The sequence below is a fragment of the Aquarana catesbeiana genome, linkage group LG05, assembly GCF_042186555.1.
Source record: "Aquarana catesbeiana isolate 2022-GZ linkage group LG05, ASM4218655v1, whole genome shotgun sequence".
NCBI lineage: Eukaryota > Metazoa > Chordata > Amphibia > Anura > Ranidae > Aquarana > Aquarana catesbeiana.
Window position 1 is genome coordinate 288,015,771 of NC_133328.1, and position 17,183 is coordinate 288,032,953.

Here is a 17,183-nt window from a genome sequence, read left to right on the forward strand (position 1 = left end):
CCAAGTGGAGGGGAAGACTAGAGATGAAATAGAGAAATGAAGACTAGAATGAACGGGGGGAGAAAAAAAGAAAAAGGAAAAGAGCAAAGAGATCTCTAGAGACAAAAAAGGTGGACAATCAAATCTAAAGATCGTCCAACACGTAATAGTTGTCGTTAGGCAACTATGTGCAATTCCTTGCAATGAAACACACTCCAGTTATCACCGGGAAGGTGTTTCGGCCTAATGGGGATGAGGTTAGACTACGACCGAGGGAGCTAACCCCGGCCCGCCCTCCCCCCCGCCCTTACATATACTATGATATAGGCATGTAAGTATTGTAAACATAACGAACATTATCCAATGAACAGATAAGGCAAAACACTCAACATATTCTTATTATTATCGGTAACTTCTTATCTATCTGCGTCTCTTGTATTGTCTGCCCCGAATCCTATCTTTCACTTCTATTGTCATATAACCGAGCAGATTCCAACTAGCCCTACTTACAACAGTCTAATTATTGCTTTCCCTCTCCCTCCAGCCCAACCACTTTTTACTCAAAACATAAATGTCCTGTTTCCTCTCCCCCTCCTCCCCAACTGACCCCCCTCCTGTAGTGCTGATATTCAATCATAGCCTACAGTGTGCTCTGGATTATCGAGATCCTGAGAAATAGTTCCCTGAGGCAATACACAGACATATTTTAAGTGTGCATAGCTTAGTGCCAAATAGTTCCAACAGAAAAAACACACTGGCGTGGAGCCAGGACATAACATTTCCAACACAGGGAACAGTGACATAATGCTGCACAGTATTCCCATTACTGATTGTCCAGTGCGTAGCGTAGCAAGAGGATCGAGAGATGTCACCGCCCGCCTGTCCCTATGGCACCGGCAGTGTCATCCCATAAACCCCTTCATCAATAGAGAGTTCCTTATGCCGGTAACTACTAATAGGGGGTGCGGTGTTAGTTTGTCTCTCTACCAGGGTTCCATCTCAAACTTCCCTGGTCACCACAGTGGCTATTTCCTGTCTCAAGCAGCCATATTAGTGGGGGGGGGGGGAGTGGGGGATGACTCATAACTGCGACTCTGAAGGGAGGACAGTCAATTCTTTTGGTGTAATGTCAGGGGAGCTCAGCCGGCGTAACATTAAGAATGGGGCCTTAATTGGTGCACAGTAAAACGTGAAAAAATAAAAAACTAGAAGAACGTGAATGAAAAGGCAAAAGTCAAAAGTCAAAACATATGGGGCATCATACATATTCTCACCAAAGCAAACGATTCTAGATTTCTCTGTCTTCTGCTGGAGATGTGATCCTTGATCTGCGTTGAGTGCGTTGTGGTCTTGGCGAGCCTGGTCTTCTTAGATTTGGACCCCCCAGGCGGTTAGCAAATCTTGGGATCAGTTGAAGCCAGTCTGGAACCGTGACTGGGTCGGTTTCTAGAAAATCAAACAGTGCAGGAAGTTCCGCATAGGATCGTAAGGTGAAAAATTGTGATCTCTTCTTGAAAGTGACCGATATGGGATATCCCCAGCGATACGTGATGCCCGCGTGTTGGGCCAACTCAAGCACTGGCTTCAACATCGCTCTGCGCTGTAGGGTGGCTCTGGAAAGATCAGGCATGATCTGGATAGATGCTCCGTCAAATTCCACCTCTCTCATCTCCCACGCTTTCCGCAAGATGATCTCTTTATGAGTGTATTGGTGTACTCTGCAGATCACATCTCTTGGGCGGTTTGGATCAGTTGATTTCGGTCCCAGCGCCCTGTGAATCCGGTCAAAGGACAACGTCGCAGGAAAGTCAGATCTCGCTGTGTCCCTGAAAATGGCTATAGCAGTGGCTGTGAGATCTTCTGTACCCGTGGCTTCAGGTAGGCCCCTGATACGCAGGTTGTTCCTCCTGCTGCGGTCTTCAATCTCTTCTAGGTGAAGTTGCTGAGTCAACATTAATTTTGTTTGATTTGCTTGGGTATCTTCTACTTGCTTTAGGCGCTGTGTAAGCTCTGTTACTGTGGCTTCTCCTGCACCCATGCGTTCTGATAGTGCTGTGATGTATGTGCGCACTGCTGCTATGTCTCTGCGGTGTGAAGCTTCTAGCCTGCTGGCTAGTGATTCAAAGTCTGCTCTGGTAGGTATGGCTCTTAGCAGTGCTCTCAGTTCCTCATCTGCATGCAGAGTCAGGGGTGTATTATGTGGATCCTGTGTGTCTTGGCTGACATCCCTGAGCAGCAGAGGGGTAGTGATGTCTCTCTCTGGAGTACAGGGGGCCATGGACGGTGTTAGTGAGCAGTGCTGTGGGGTACTCACAGGCTCGTTCGTCCGGAGCAGCAGAGGAATAGTAATGTCTCTGTCAGATGTACAGGGGGCCATGGGTGGTGTTAGTGAACAGTGTTGTGGAGTACTCACAGGCCCGTTCGTCCTCATGGCGGCCGCCATCTTTGGAGCGGGGGATGGGTCACTGGGCTCAGAGAGGTATTGCCTGATGGCTCCGTTCTGCTGTGTTTTCGGCGGTGTTCATTTGTGTTGTCGGCTGCTCTTTCCTCTGCGTCTTCCAGCAGAGTACATGCCGCTGTTTAAATGCTGGTATGGCTGGTTTAAGGGCAGGGAAGGCTGGGACGGACCTGGAGCTGCTCAGAAGCACGTCTTCACACGGCCATGTCCAGACCACGCCCTCCAGGATACTCCCCTCTTTGCTGCTCCTGGTCCCTCCCTCTAGTCAGCAGTTTCCTATGGGGGCACTGGAGCTGAGTCAAAGCTTCGTGTGTGCGTAGCGCCCCGATGACCGTTTCATCATAAATGACATCATCAGGGTCATATATGACGAAACGATCGTCGGGACGCTATGCACACATGCTCTGCGTATGCACGATCGCTTTTATGGACCTGTAACCTGTAAGGAATTGCTTTTGGCTTGTTTGCACTGGAGATATACTCTGAGTTTGAACTTGTGTATGCAGCACTGCAGCATTGCCAATAAAATAGCTTAAAGAGACAGTATTACACTATTTGGAGTCTTTTGTCTCTGCATATTTATTTTTTTTGAAAATTCTTTTTTATTCATTTTTTAGGCATACAAATAACAACAGGCCACATTTGCGGCCGACAACCACCGACTATAACACAGTTGCCGGTGGACATTTACATACAAAAACACAGACATAAATTTAGAACTCCCCCCTCCCTCCCCCCCAAACAACAAAGCTTTTGCCCAGATACATACTGTCCAAGTTGGCCTCCAGACTGGAGGAAGGCACTAGGAGACACCGCACCCTCGCTGTCTAACAACTTGGGTCGTGATGCTTAATACCGTCAAAAACATGACCCGACTCCCCCCCCCCAGCACCAAGGATCTCATATGAATAAAAATAACTCTCGCCCCTACAAGTGACCAGTTATCTTAGTGCAGAATTATCAATATTTCTCCTGTATGTCGGTCATATACATCCTCCTTTGTGGCCTCATACACCAATATCAATAGCTATGGGTTATCTGTAATTAGTCTGACACCGTATCCACCGATGCATCCAACCACCCCACACCTTGTCAAATTTGGTCAGTGCCCCCCTACTCAAATAAGTGGCTTTATAAAATGGTATTGCCTTGTTAACCAATGCCATCCAGGACTCTAGGGTTGGGGCTGAGGAACTCTTCCAGGAGAGAATAATCCTCTTTTTGGCATAGAACAACAATAGGGTAAGAAGAGTTCTAATAGCCCTGGTAGTAGCTAGGGGCTCTACCAGATGCAGTAGGCATACCTCAAACGTCATGGGAATCGAAATAGAAGTGACCGACCTTATGCAGCCTGCTACATCCTGCCAGTATGCTTTGACCTGTAGGCATTCCCAAAATATATGCATAAAATTCGCTAGTGGCGTGGAACACCTCCAGCAAAAGGAATGCTGATTCCCAAACATCCTAGCAAGTCTAGCTGGGGTCAGATAAATCCTGTGCAGGAATTTAAAGTGAATTAGTCTATCCCTAGTGGAGACCAGAGTCTGCATTGCAATTCCCCATATATCATCCCAGTCATCCCTATCCAACCCCGAGGTTGCCGCCTCCCACGCTTGTCTGCAGGGTTCCAACAATTTCGTTGTTTCCTGAAAGAGATCTCTGTATATGCTGGAAACTGGTTTAGATAACGAGTCACTGCGAGTCAGCAGTTCTAAATCACTGGGCTCAGAGTCAAGAGGTTCTCCTCCAAATTGGGATTGAAAGGCATGCCTTAATTGAATGTACCGAAAAAAATGCGAGTTTGGTAGTTCATAACGTGATTTCAACATGTCAAAGGACATTATGGTGCCATTCGCTACAATGTGCTTTAGTATCTTAATTCCGTATTTTGTCCATACTATCGGATCCGGGTAGTCAAAGAAGTGCGGCAAACGTGTATAAGGCTGAAATATCCCAGCCTGTTGAATATATGTGTCAGGTTGGGAGATGAGTCCCACCTCCCCTTAAAAATTGTGTGACCAATAGCAAAACTCAAATTAATACATAAAAACAAAGAAAAAACACTTAAAATTGCAAAATAAGTAAGCTAATTTGAAGAAAAATATAATATAAAAATATATAAAAAAAAAAAGGGGAAAAAAGTCCATGTACAGAAAACACCAAAATGTGCTGTGATTAAACCAAAAAGTGTCCAATTGTATATAGTCCTAGATGTGTGGGTCCACCACCATGAATGAAGTGCCTGGCCGCTTACCGGAACCCCATGACCCCCCGTTACAGAGGGTCTAAATGGGCATTGATGTCCTGCTGCTTCCGACAACCTGGGGACCCGAAGGGAGACTGGATTGGAACCTCTGGAGTTGGTGGTACTGTAAAAGCTGTGTCACAGGCAAAGCTCAGCCCTCAGTGGAGTATAAACGTCATATAGGGGAAAACAGAAGAAGGCTCCCATAGTGTAAAATCACTCATGTTTATTTAAAAAAATAGTAAACACTCACATTAAAAAAGCACTTGTCCTCTGATGAGAGGCAGTCTGTGACACCGGCCGGAGTGTACACAGGCCGCCCGTCCTACTGGAGTACCAACGACAGAGGGAGGTGACGCGAAGACACCGCTCAGCCCTACGCTGCGTTTCGCAAGAAATTGCGTCTTATTGCTTGTAATAGCAATAAAAGTGACACATTTTTTTTTTAAACAGTGTAAAAATTAAAGGTAAAATAAATAAGAACATTTTTTTTTTTTTAAACGTGCCCCGTCCTACCGAGCTCGTGTGCAGAAGCGAACGCATACGTGAGTAGCGCCCACATATAAAAACGGTGCTCAAACCACACATGTGAGGTATTGCCACGATCGGTAGAGCGAGAGCAATAACTCTAGCCCTAGACCTCCTCTGTAACTCAAAACATGCAACCTGTAGAATGTTTTAAACCTCACCTATGGAGATTTTTAAGGGTAAAAGTTTGTCGCCATTCCACGAGCGGGCTCAATTTTGAAGCGTGACATGTTGGGTATCAATTTACTCAGCGTAAGATTATCTTTCACAATATAAAAAAAATTGGGCTAACTTTACTGTTGTTTTATTTTTTAATTAAAAAAAGTGTATTTTTTCCAAAAAAAGTGCGCTTGTAAGACCGCTGCACAAATATGTTGTTACAGAAAGTATTGCAATTTTTTTTTCAAATATAATTTTTATTGAATTTTTGACAAGGAAAAGAGAAAACAAAAACAAATAAGAAAAAAGAAAAAGCGTATCATAATCGATATAATACATCCGTGGTCTTTCTATTAGCATTCTGACAAATACCGTCATCATATATCCTTTCCATTAAAGTGTTCCATTCTATCTGCATGGAAACTGGCCTATGACATCATTTATCCTCTTTAGATTCGTGAATCCGTCTTTGTAGTCCATAGGTATATCAACCACCATGCAGTATTACAATATAACCGGAATGACATCTTCCCAGTATTTGCTTATTCTTACATAATTCCATCATAGTTGGTGTGAATGGAAAGTTGTCTGTTACTGAAATAATAGACCACTTATTGCACAGAAAAAAGAAAAAAATATATATAAGAAGTAAAGGCAGAGTGGAAGGGGTGAGAAAGGGAGGGGGGGGGGGGTTATAGATAGATGCGAGCGCGATGGATCCGGCCAAGGTTCTATCACGTAGCCGCTACCTAGTCAAGGGGTTCTCAAGAATTTAGTAAGGTTTGTCCTTCATCTGAGAAAGTATATATGTTCCAGGATAACCAGTTTCTTGAATGTTTGTTTTGTTTGTGTTGGGCAGTCAGTATTAGGTCTTCCATCTTTTTGATTTCTCTTAACTCTACGTAGCCACATTCCCACCGTAGGGGGTGTACTCTGTTTCCACAATGCTGGAATACAGGACTCCGCTGCATTGAGCAGATGTCTGACCACTGACTTTTTATATGATTTAATTGGGGCTGAGGTGGCATGTAACAGAAAAACGTCTGAATCTCTCTGCGTTATGTGATTCGTGAATTTTTTAACAATTGTCTCTACTGCTACCCAAAACTGCTGTATTAGTGAACAGGTCCAAAAAATGTGTAGGAGCGTCCCCTCCTCAGAACCGCACCTCCAGCATCTATCAGAAGTGCCGGGGAAAAATTTGTGTAATAATTGAGGTGTGTAATACCATCTAGTCAGAATTTTGTAATTTGTCTCCTGAATTTTTGTACAGATGGATGATTTCAGTGTAAGTTGAAGTATGTTTTGTGTTTGTGCTTCTGTAAAATTACATTTTAGATCCTGTTCCCATTTTCGTAAAAATAACAAGTCTGGTTGTTCGGTCGGTGTGTTGAGTAGCGAGTATGTCTTGGAGAGCACCTGAGGCAGAGTGCCCTCCCCTCTACAGTATTCTTCTAGCATCGTCATATTGCGCTTATATCGCATCGGTTCTGGTATTGAGTAAAGGAAATGGTGTAGCCGAATCGCTTTCCAAAATGACAATTGAAAACCCCCGTTATCATTCGTCAGAGACTGAATTGAGGTCCAGTGGTCGTCTTCCACATAATGTGATGCACAGTCTTTACCTGCCTCCCAGAGCGTCTCATAGTTTGAATAGTCTAGCCCTGGTTCGAACGCTGGATTTCCCAGAATAGGGAATAAGGGGGATTGTTTGGAGGTCAATGAAGTGTTTTTAAGTATATTTAACCCTACTGACAGCGTGGCACCAATGGTCGGGTGTGAAGTCATGTCCCTAGGTAATTTATCGTAGCACCAGATAGCCCCCTTCAAGGGTATATTAACCTGATGGTTCTCTACTTGGATCCATAGTTTGGTTTTGTCGTGTCTGTTCCAGTCAATGATCCTCCCTAGGTGCACAGCTTGATAATAGTGTTTTGCGTCCGGGAGGGCGAGACCTCCATAGTGTTTCGGTAGAGTCAAATAGCATCTTTTTAGTCTAGGCTTAGAGTGTGACCACACAAATTTTATAAATAGGGAATGTATTTGTTTAAAATAGTTACTGGGGATTCTTATAGGTAAGGCTTGAAATAGGTATAGAAATTTTGGGAGAATGCACATCTTGATTAGATTGCATCTAGTATTGCAATTTTATTCATTTTATTCACTAGGGTGTTAGAAAACAATGTATAATGTTTTGTGGGGTTCTAAGTAATTTTCTAGCAAAAAAAAACTGTTTTTAACTTGTAAACAACACATCTAAAAAAGAGGCCTGGTTAATCATACTCTCAAATGTTTAGATTATTTGCACTTATAAGATTGTCCTAATTATGTTACTTTATAGCAGAATTTAAAGATACATGCATCTCCACAAATAACAGTTTTAAATCAAAAGTTTATTTTTATTTTATTTTTATTTTATTTTTCAAAACCATTTTTGTATAGTTTCCACTATGTAGCAAAATTACCCTTCAATAATAGATACAAATCTGCAGTGCTTACCTGCAATCCTTGGTCTTGCGCTATGTTCAAAAGGCAATGACAAAGTTGAGTTGTCTATATTACTTACATATATGCATTTTTAGCACTTCATGGCAGGTAAAAATCATATCTCACTAGGTTTCTTTATATTTGAAAAATGCTTGATATCTAGGTTATCACGTTCAGCATCTCTTCCCTATAATCCAAACATTTCAATACATTTTTAGATAGGTTTCGCTTCAGACGTTTAAGGACTTCCGGCAATTGAACAGACTGTACTAAACAGTCATATTAATGACCAGAAGATTGATCTTGCCTTCAGAAATCCAGCATAATTAAAGACAGATCAGGTGAATAAGAGGATAATAGACTGCACTCTATAACCTTACTTAAACATGTTTGCCTGGTATACACTAAGGGCAATCAATCAACATCTGAGTAAGGATGGTAGATTTAGAAAAACCAAGAGATCCACTGGGATCAGAAAATGAAAGAAAAAAACATTAAACAAAATTCTATGCATTAATTTTCTCCCCTAACAAAATAGAAATACCCTAACATTGTGTATTTTTTCAAAAGGCTTTTTTTAACTAGTTATCATTTTAATAAGTATTGTAAATTTGACAAATTTGCAAGAGTATCTAATTTTGAGGACTATTTTAAACTATGGCACTATGTAGTGCATTTACATTCATGTACAATATATATTGAATGTAATTAGGTTTATTTAACAATTATAACAAAAATGAATAATATGATGCGACCTAAAAAGACCATCATAAACACTGCCAGAAATTGCACATAATTAGAGCTATAATTGGATAATAAATGTGAAGTACAAGTTATAGGTAGGTGTGTACATTTGGATTATTTCTTCAAACAAGCTCAGCAATGTAGGTTGGCTCTGTGTTAGCTTTGCAGATAGCACAATAATGTAAAAAAGTAATGACATCTTATGAAAATTGTCACCTTTTTCAACATATACTGTATGAATTGGCAAACATTAGATCATCAATCAAACAGTGCTTACTTATAAGGGTAATATATTTGAACAAATTACATATACTATAAATTGTCATGGTGTATTTATTCTCTAAATCTAAATGACTAAAAAAGCACATTTGTCATGTGGAAAAAATAGGTACACCCAGACATTTACCACCACATCTATAAAATTTGAATCAGGTTTTCCAGATTAGGTGCCAATGATTACAACCTCCTTATGCAGATAGATCCTGTCTAATTTCTCGGTACGGTGTTCTCTTTGCAGTTGATATGTGTGTTGTCATCAAGCCAAGATCAAGAGAGCTCAGGATACCTGTTTGACCCTTCAAAGATTGTCTGGTCAATAGGTTTTGACAACAACCATTGCATTTCAGCTTTATCTGAATACATTTTTGAGGTGTAATATTATTATACAGTAGTTACATAGCACCAACAGTTTGTGGAGCACTTTAAAACATAAAATATATGGCTGCAGTACTCTGCACTATTGTTTGTGCCCTTTACCAATTATTTATGTTTGAACCTACGTTGAGAAATCCCAAGGCATATTACTGGGCAGATACCAAGTTGGTATGCCTGCCACATCCCAGTGTACATCAAATCTATAATTTGGAGTCATATTTGGCCACTTCTTGGCAGTTACCTACCTTTGGGGTTCCTTGCATAGTCTTCGGTTGACTGCTCATAGTTTACTATTTTTGCAAGGCCTAGATTTTGTGTGGATTTATTGTGTGGATATTTAATGTAGGATTTTCATCTTTAGGGGTTTATTTCACCCATATGTTGTGCATTGGATGACTGATGCATGCACCCACAATTACTTCTACCTTGTGGTGCCATATATGTCCAGATACATAGCTGTAGTTGCATTTTTCCTATAGACTGTGCATTTTTTTCTGAGTGATATTGGGTTATAGATGTCTCTGAGGTGGGATATTTTAACTTTTACCATGGTTTTATAAATATGTCTTGATTAATATTATTATACAGGATTTACATAGTGCCAACAGTTTGCACATTGCTTTACAACATGAGGGCAGGCAGTACAGTTACAATACAATTCAATACAGGAGGAATCAGAGGTTCCTGTTTGTTAGAGCTTACAATCTAGGAGGGAGGGTCAAGTGATACAAAAGGTAATAACTGAGGGTGATAAGCTGATGGAGAAAATAAATGTACAGTTGTTAGGTGTGGGCAGGATAGGCTTCCCTGAAGAGGAGGGATTTCAGGGATCATCTAAAAGCAAACAGAGTAGAAGATAATTGGACAGATTGGGGTAGGGAATTCCATTGGATGGGAGAGGCTATGGAAAAGTCCTGGAGGTGAGCATGTCAGGAGGCGACAAGGGAGCTAGAGAGTGAGAGGCCTTTGGAGGATCGAAGAGAGCGATAAAGTTGGTATTGTGAAACTAGGCTAGTGATGTAGTTGGGGGCTGAGTTGTAGATGGCTTTGTAAGTTGTTGTTAATATTTAGAATTAAATTTGTTGGAAGCCAATGGAGGAATTGCCAGAGAGGAGTAGCAGACACAAAGCAGTTGGTAAGGTGGATGAGCCTCACAGCAGCATTCATGATGGACTGAAGGGGGGATAGCCTATGTAAAGGTAAGCCAATGAGAAAGGAGTTGCTGTAGTCAAGACAAGAGATGACCGGAACTAGGAGCTTTGTGGTGTCATTGGTTAGAAAGGAGCATATTTTGGAGATGTTGCGGAAGTTGAGGTGGCAAGATATGGACAGTATAGATCATAGAGTCCAGGATTACACCTAGAAACTTGGCATACAGGGGTGGGCTGATAGTTGTGCCATTGATCTTGACAGAGAGATCAGGGGAAAGAGCACGTTGGGGAGGAAAAATTATGAGCTCGGTTTTGGATAGATTAAGTTTGAGGAAGTAGTTTGACATCCAGACTGATAAGTCTGTTAGTACATTTAGTACATTAGTGATATGTGAGGAGACTGAGAGGTAGAGAGATACATTTGTGTGTCTTCTGCATAGAGATGGTGGTGGAAGCCATGGGAGGCTTTCAGCTAACCCAGGGAGGAGGTGTAGAGAATAGGAGAGGTCCAAGAACAGAAACTTGGGGGACCCCAACAGAGAAAGGAAGAGGACAGGAGGACTTAGAATTTTATATAACGCTAAAGGTCTGGTAGCAAAGAGTACAGTCACTGAGACCAAAGGTGTGGAGTTTTTCAGGGAGGAAGGGGTGGTCAACCATATCAAAGACAGCAGAAAGGTCCAGGAGTAGAAGTACAGAATAGTGTCTATTCGTTTTGGCTGTTATTGATGTTACATGCGTTACGTCAATAAAATACTTGTGGATTACAGTTCATGGTTTGTGAAATTATTGGGTATGTTTAGTATTAATAATGCAATCGGGTCATTGAGTCCATACTTTAGGTTTTTCGTTTAAGCTTTTGTTGTGGTATTATATAATGAGGGAACACTGATCTGTTGTATTTTAGGTTTCAAGGCAGCATTTATTTGTATCTTCTTCAGTGTATTGACAAACTGAAGACAGCATTTCGATTGAAGAACTTCATACAAGCTGTGAAGCATGGTGGTAGAAATGTTATTGTTTTTTTTTTTTTTTTTACAATCTTTATTTATCAAACATTTTTACAAAATTTTTATATAAAACATATACACATACATACATACATCTACACAGAAAAAAAATAAATCATGGTGTATAGGGGCATTCACAATTAATATTCAGATCATTTTATATATCCCCATGATCTATACTAGCATCATCTGTATACATTTCTGGATATAATTCGTTACTCTATCTTTGCACGGCCCCTATATCTACCACACAATACTATCCTAGTACCCCCCATCCATACCCATCATACACCCTCAACCAATCCTCTTACACAACACCACTCAGCTAACCGAAAAGCAAACAAAAAAAAAAAAAAAAATTTCTCCAATTCAGAAGAACTCTCCCCCCTTCTCCAACTCTTCATCACAGTATTTGCTCTATCTTTATCCCCTTTTTCTCGTTCCCCTATCACGGCGAGGTTCTAGACTCTTCCCACACTCTTCCTGTACCTACTCATCTCCTTCCCTCTAATATCATCCTCTCCTCTAAGGATCGCATCACTCCCATTTCACATTCCCATTCTTTTATGGAGGGGGCTTTTTTATTTTTCCAATTTCTAGCTATGACGGTACGTGCCGCAGTTATATAGTACTTCAAAGTTCCCTTTTTTATATTTTTTATTGATCCAGGGATCATTGACAATATCGCCACATATATATCTGATTGTATCTTTACCCCGGTTGTAGCCCTGTATATTTTAAATACCTTTTCCCAAAATGCTTGAATTTCTGGACAAAAATACCAGATATGCGACATTGAGCCTTTTGCTACTTCACATCTCCAACATCTGTCTGTATTATCTGAATTTATTTTGTTCATATCAACTGGGCATTTATACCACCTGGCTAGTATTTTGTAATTTCTTTCTTGATGCCTAGTAGAGATTGATAATTTATGAGTTACTGTAATTGCTTTTTCCCATTTAGCTCTAGGGATAACCATCCCTAGTTCCTCCTCCCATTTTTTTATGTATTGTAACCCTTCCTCCTTGTTTTCTGAAATTAAATATTTATACACAACAGATAAGATATGTGTGGGTCTATGTTTCTGTAACAGTATTTTTTCTAACCCTAACAATGGTCTATTCATTATGGACTCCTTCGTCAAAGATGAAATGTATTGCTGGAGTTGTCCATGCTGAAACCATTTCTTTCTATATTCGGTACCAAGGGCCTCCAATGGGGGGAGTTTATTTTCTTCCATTATTTCCACTATCCTTGTATCATCCCTCCTTTGCCACTTTAGGAAGGTCTTGGCTTTAAAAGCAAGTGGGAATTCCGGGTTGCTAAAGAGGGGGGTCATTGGACCTCTCAATGTAGATCCTATCCCCCTTTTTATCAAATCGTCCCACACTTTCAAGGTTGATACGACCAAGAAGGGCATATCCCCTTCCCGGGGTCTATATTCCCTCTTAATCCAAGGTAATGATTTCAGTTTTATGTCTGTGACTTCTTCCTCCAGTTTCACCCATTGTTTGTTGTCCATATTATGGAACCAATCCACAATCCTGGTTATAAATATTGATCTGAGGTACAACGAAATGTCTGGGAGAGCCAGTCCACCATCCTTTTTTAGTCTATATAATGTTTTCCTATTTATTCTGGCGCTCTTTTTTGCCCAAATGAAACTTCCTATAGCCTTACGGATTTGATTCATTATGGTTCTTAAGGGATATATAGGTATCGTTTGGAGTATATAAATGATTTTAGGCAGTATATCCATTTTTACAATGTTTATCCTTCCCATCCAGGAAAAGGTCCCTCTATCATAAAGTTGTAGTGTCTTTGTTATTTTACGTATTAGCGGAAGATAGTTAAGTTCCTGTATCTTATTCATCTCTCTAGGGATAAAAATTCCGAGGTATTTAATTGCCTCCTCCTGCCATTTAAATGAAAAGTTTTTTTTTAGGAGCTCAACCAAAGAGTTAGACAGAGAAATATTTAAGGCCTCAGATTTATTATAATTCACCTTAAAATTACTCAAATCTCCAAATCTTTTAAATTCTGCTATTAGATTTGGTATTGTCACCACCGGATTTGTGATGTACAATAACAAGTCATCTGCATATACTGACATTTTATAGTCAATCTGCCCTACCTTGATGCCTTTAATGTCATTATTCTTCCGAATCGCTATTAAGAGGTGTTCCATAACTAATACAAATAAAATTGGGGACAATGGACATCCTTGACGAGTTCCATTGGTGATATTTACTGTATCCGATAACTCCCCATTTGCCCGTATTCTGGCCATTGGATTATGATAAAGGGCCATTATTTTATCCTGCAGTAGGGGACCAATCCCCCACTGCTTTAATGTCTCCCTGAGAAAGCTCCATCCCACCCTGTCAAATGCTTTTTCGGCGTCCACTGCCAACAGGCAGGATGGGATGGAGCGTCTCCGGGCATATTCCACCAGTGTTAATGTTTTAAGCGTATTATCTCTCGCCTCTCGCCCCTTTATAAATCCCACCTGGTTTAGATGTATATGTGCCGGTATTATTGGGGTAAGTCTGTTAGCGATAATCTTTGAATACAATCTAATATCAATATTAGTCAAGGATATTGGCCTATAATTACCACAGAAAGAGGAATCCTTTTCCGGTTTAGGTATGAGTGAGATATATGCCTGTAGGCTATGCGGGACAAACGGTTGAGAGGTAGATACAGAGTTAAACGTTCTTTTAATAATAGGGATTAAGACGTCTTTAAATGTTTTATAAAACCGTGGGGTAAAACCATCCGGGCCTGGGCTTTTCCCTATCACTAATGAATCTATTACTTTTTGTATTTCTATCTCTGAAAATTCTTGTTCTAACTGTTCTATATCTGTTGTTGTTAGTGATGGTAATGCTGTGTCTTTGATATATTGTTGTATATTTTCTTGATATCTTATCGGGTCTGTATTTGCTAATTGGTTTGGTAAATTATATAGATTATTATAAAAAGTATGGAATGCTTTCAAGATACCTTTTGGATCATATATCATTTCATCATTATCTGCTTTGATTTTAACAATGGATGAGGCGTTAATTCGCTGACGTAAAGCTCTTGCCAGTAATTTACCCGGTTTATTGCCATGTTGGTAAAATAACGTACGATTTTTATCCCTAATTTGTAATGTCTGCTCATTAAGTAGATTTTGCAGTTCCGTTTTCTTTTCTGTTAATTCTAATAATACTTCTCTAAGAGGATTTTGCTTATGCTGAATTTCCAGTTTAGATATTTCCTTCAGGAGGTGGGTCGTTCTATTCCTTTTTGCCTTTTTTAGTCTAGCCCCATGCTTTATGAATAGGCCCCGAACTACGCATTTTAACGCTTCCCATTGGATCAAAAGGGAGGTAGTATCGCTTATATGATCTTTAGAAAAGTTTATTATTGCCCTCTTTATTTCTGAAACGCATACCTCATCAAATAGCAAATTATCATTCAATTTCCAGGTACCTCTTGAGCTCCTCTCCCTGGAAATATCTAATACTAGAAATATCGGTGCATGATCTGACCATATGGCACTGCCAATTTCAGAGGAGGAAGTCACAGCTACTCCCAGCTGATTCATCAGAAAGAAATCGATTCTGTGATAAGTACCATGAACCTTGGAGTGGAACGTATAGTCTCTTTCCAGGGGATGGAGCGCCCTCCATATATCGACCAGATGATGCTTAGCCATTACTTCCCTAAATTTGACTTTATCCTTAGCCTTCTGCATTATTAATGTTGCTGAAGTATCCCTATCATTATCCAATATAAAATTAAAGTCTCCCCCAATTATCGTAATCCCTTCCGCTTTTTCTATAAGATCTGTGATCAATTGTGCTCCTACTTTAGATTGTCCCTGGTTAGGTAAATATACATTAATAAATGTATATTTCTTACCAAATATTAGGAGCTTGAGAAATATTGCCCTACCGTCTCTATTTCTCCATTCTTCCAAAACCTGATGTGGTAATGACTTATGTATCGCTATAGAGGCTCCTCTCGATTTTGAATATGCGAAGGAGTCATGATACCAAGCGTTATAATATCCCTTTTGCAACTTGGGTATATGGTCCGCCCGAAAATGGGTCTCTTGAAAAAAAATCACATTTACTTTTTGTCTGTGGAAAGAGTACAGAACCTGCGCCCTCTTTGCCGCTGAATTTAAACCTCTAACATTATAAGAGCATATTTTAATTGAGTCCATACGGAAAAGGAGAGAGAAAGAAAAGAAAAAAAAAAAAAAAAAAAGCCACAAATCTGTTACCACTCACCCCAATCAACCCAGCCACACAACCTACTTCTACTCACTATCTATTCGACTCCTTCGAGTCTAACCTTACCAAGTAAGTTCCCTAGATTGGGGAATAAAAGGATATCCTCCCCAGGATTGAACGTGCCTAGCCCAGGCTATAATTTTTATTATTCCAAAAAAAAAAAAAAAAATCCCACGGTATCAATTAAAAAAAAAATTAAAAAAAACTCCTCTAATCAGGCATATTATATAAACAGTTATAGCCCATATATCCTTAAAGAAAAAAGATAGAATGAAAAAAAAAAAAAAAAAAAAAATATAGAAAAAATTATATATAAAAAAAAATAGATTAATAAATAAATTCTGTATCCATTACAAAATTTAGTGGGAGAGGGAAAAAAAAAAAAAAAAAAAAAAAAACCATGAACCCCCAAAATAGTCCCCCTATCCCACCCAGTAAGTTAAAGAACCTCAACCGGATCAACTATCTAGTGTGATATACAAAATAGTGCACATATAGGAACAACATTTTCATTTTTCTTGCCTTAACCCCTACCCCAATATATATCAAGCCTTGTACGAATACCTTCAGTGAAAAAAAAAAAAAAAAAGGGAAAAAAAATCCCCCAACCCCCACGCCCTCCCCACGTCAAATACCAATCAAACCTTGTGCATCACTGGTGCCTAGTGAGTTATAGTGGAATATTGCCAAACATAAAAGAAAAACATGAAAACCCTAAAAAAAAAAAAAAAACCCCTGTCCCACCCAGTAAAGTGTAAACTTGAGGACAGTCAGCCATATCTACTGTCCAGTGTAGAAAAAACATGAACCCCCAAAATGGTCCCCCTATCCCACCCAGTGGGTTAAAAAACCCTCAACCGCATCAGCTATCTAAAGTGATACACAAAATACTGCACATATAGGAACACCATTTTCATTTTTCTTGCCTTAACCCCTTCCACCATATACATCAAACCATGTACCAATACCTTTAGTGAGAAGAGAGGAAAAAAAAAAAAAAAAAAAAAAAAAAGGGGGGGGGGGGGGAATCTCCCGACCCCCACGCCCAAAAAAAAAAAAAAAAAAAAAACACAAAACCCCACCGACCAAACATGATAAAGATAATGTGCATTTAAAAAACTCTGAAAAACTATCAGGAACATATTTTGACTTATAACAAATAATCCATTTCAATCGTTAAAAAAAAAAAAAAAAAAAAAAAAGATCCTCACCAACCCAACCTAACAAAATAATGTACAATTTTACTCTAAGAAATTATCAGAAACATATTTTGACTTATAACATATAGTCCATCTCAATCATAATACTAACTAACAAATAAAAAGCAAAAAAAAAAAAAACAACATTTTAATTTTTCTTCACTTAAACCCTGCCCCAGTATATACCAAAACGTATTCCAATACCTTAAGTGGGAAAAACAAAAAACAAAAAAAAAAAAAACAAAAAAAAAAAAAAAACACAACAACAACAAGGACC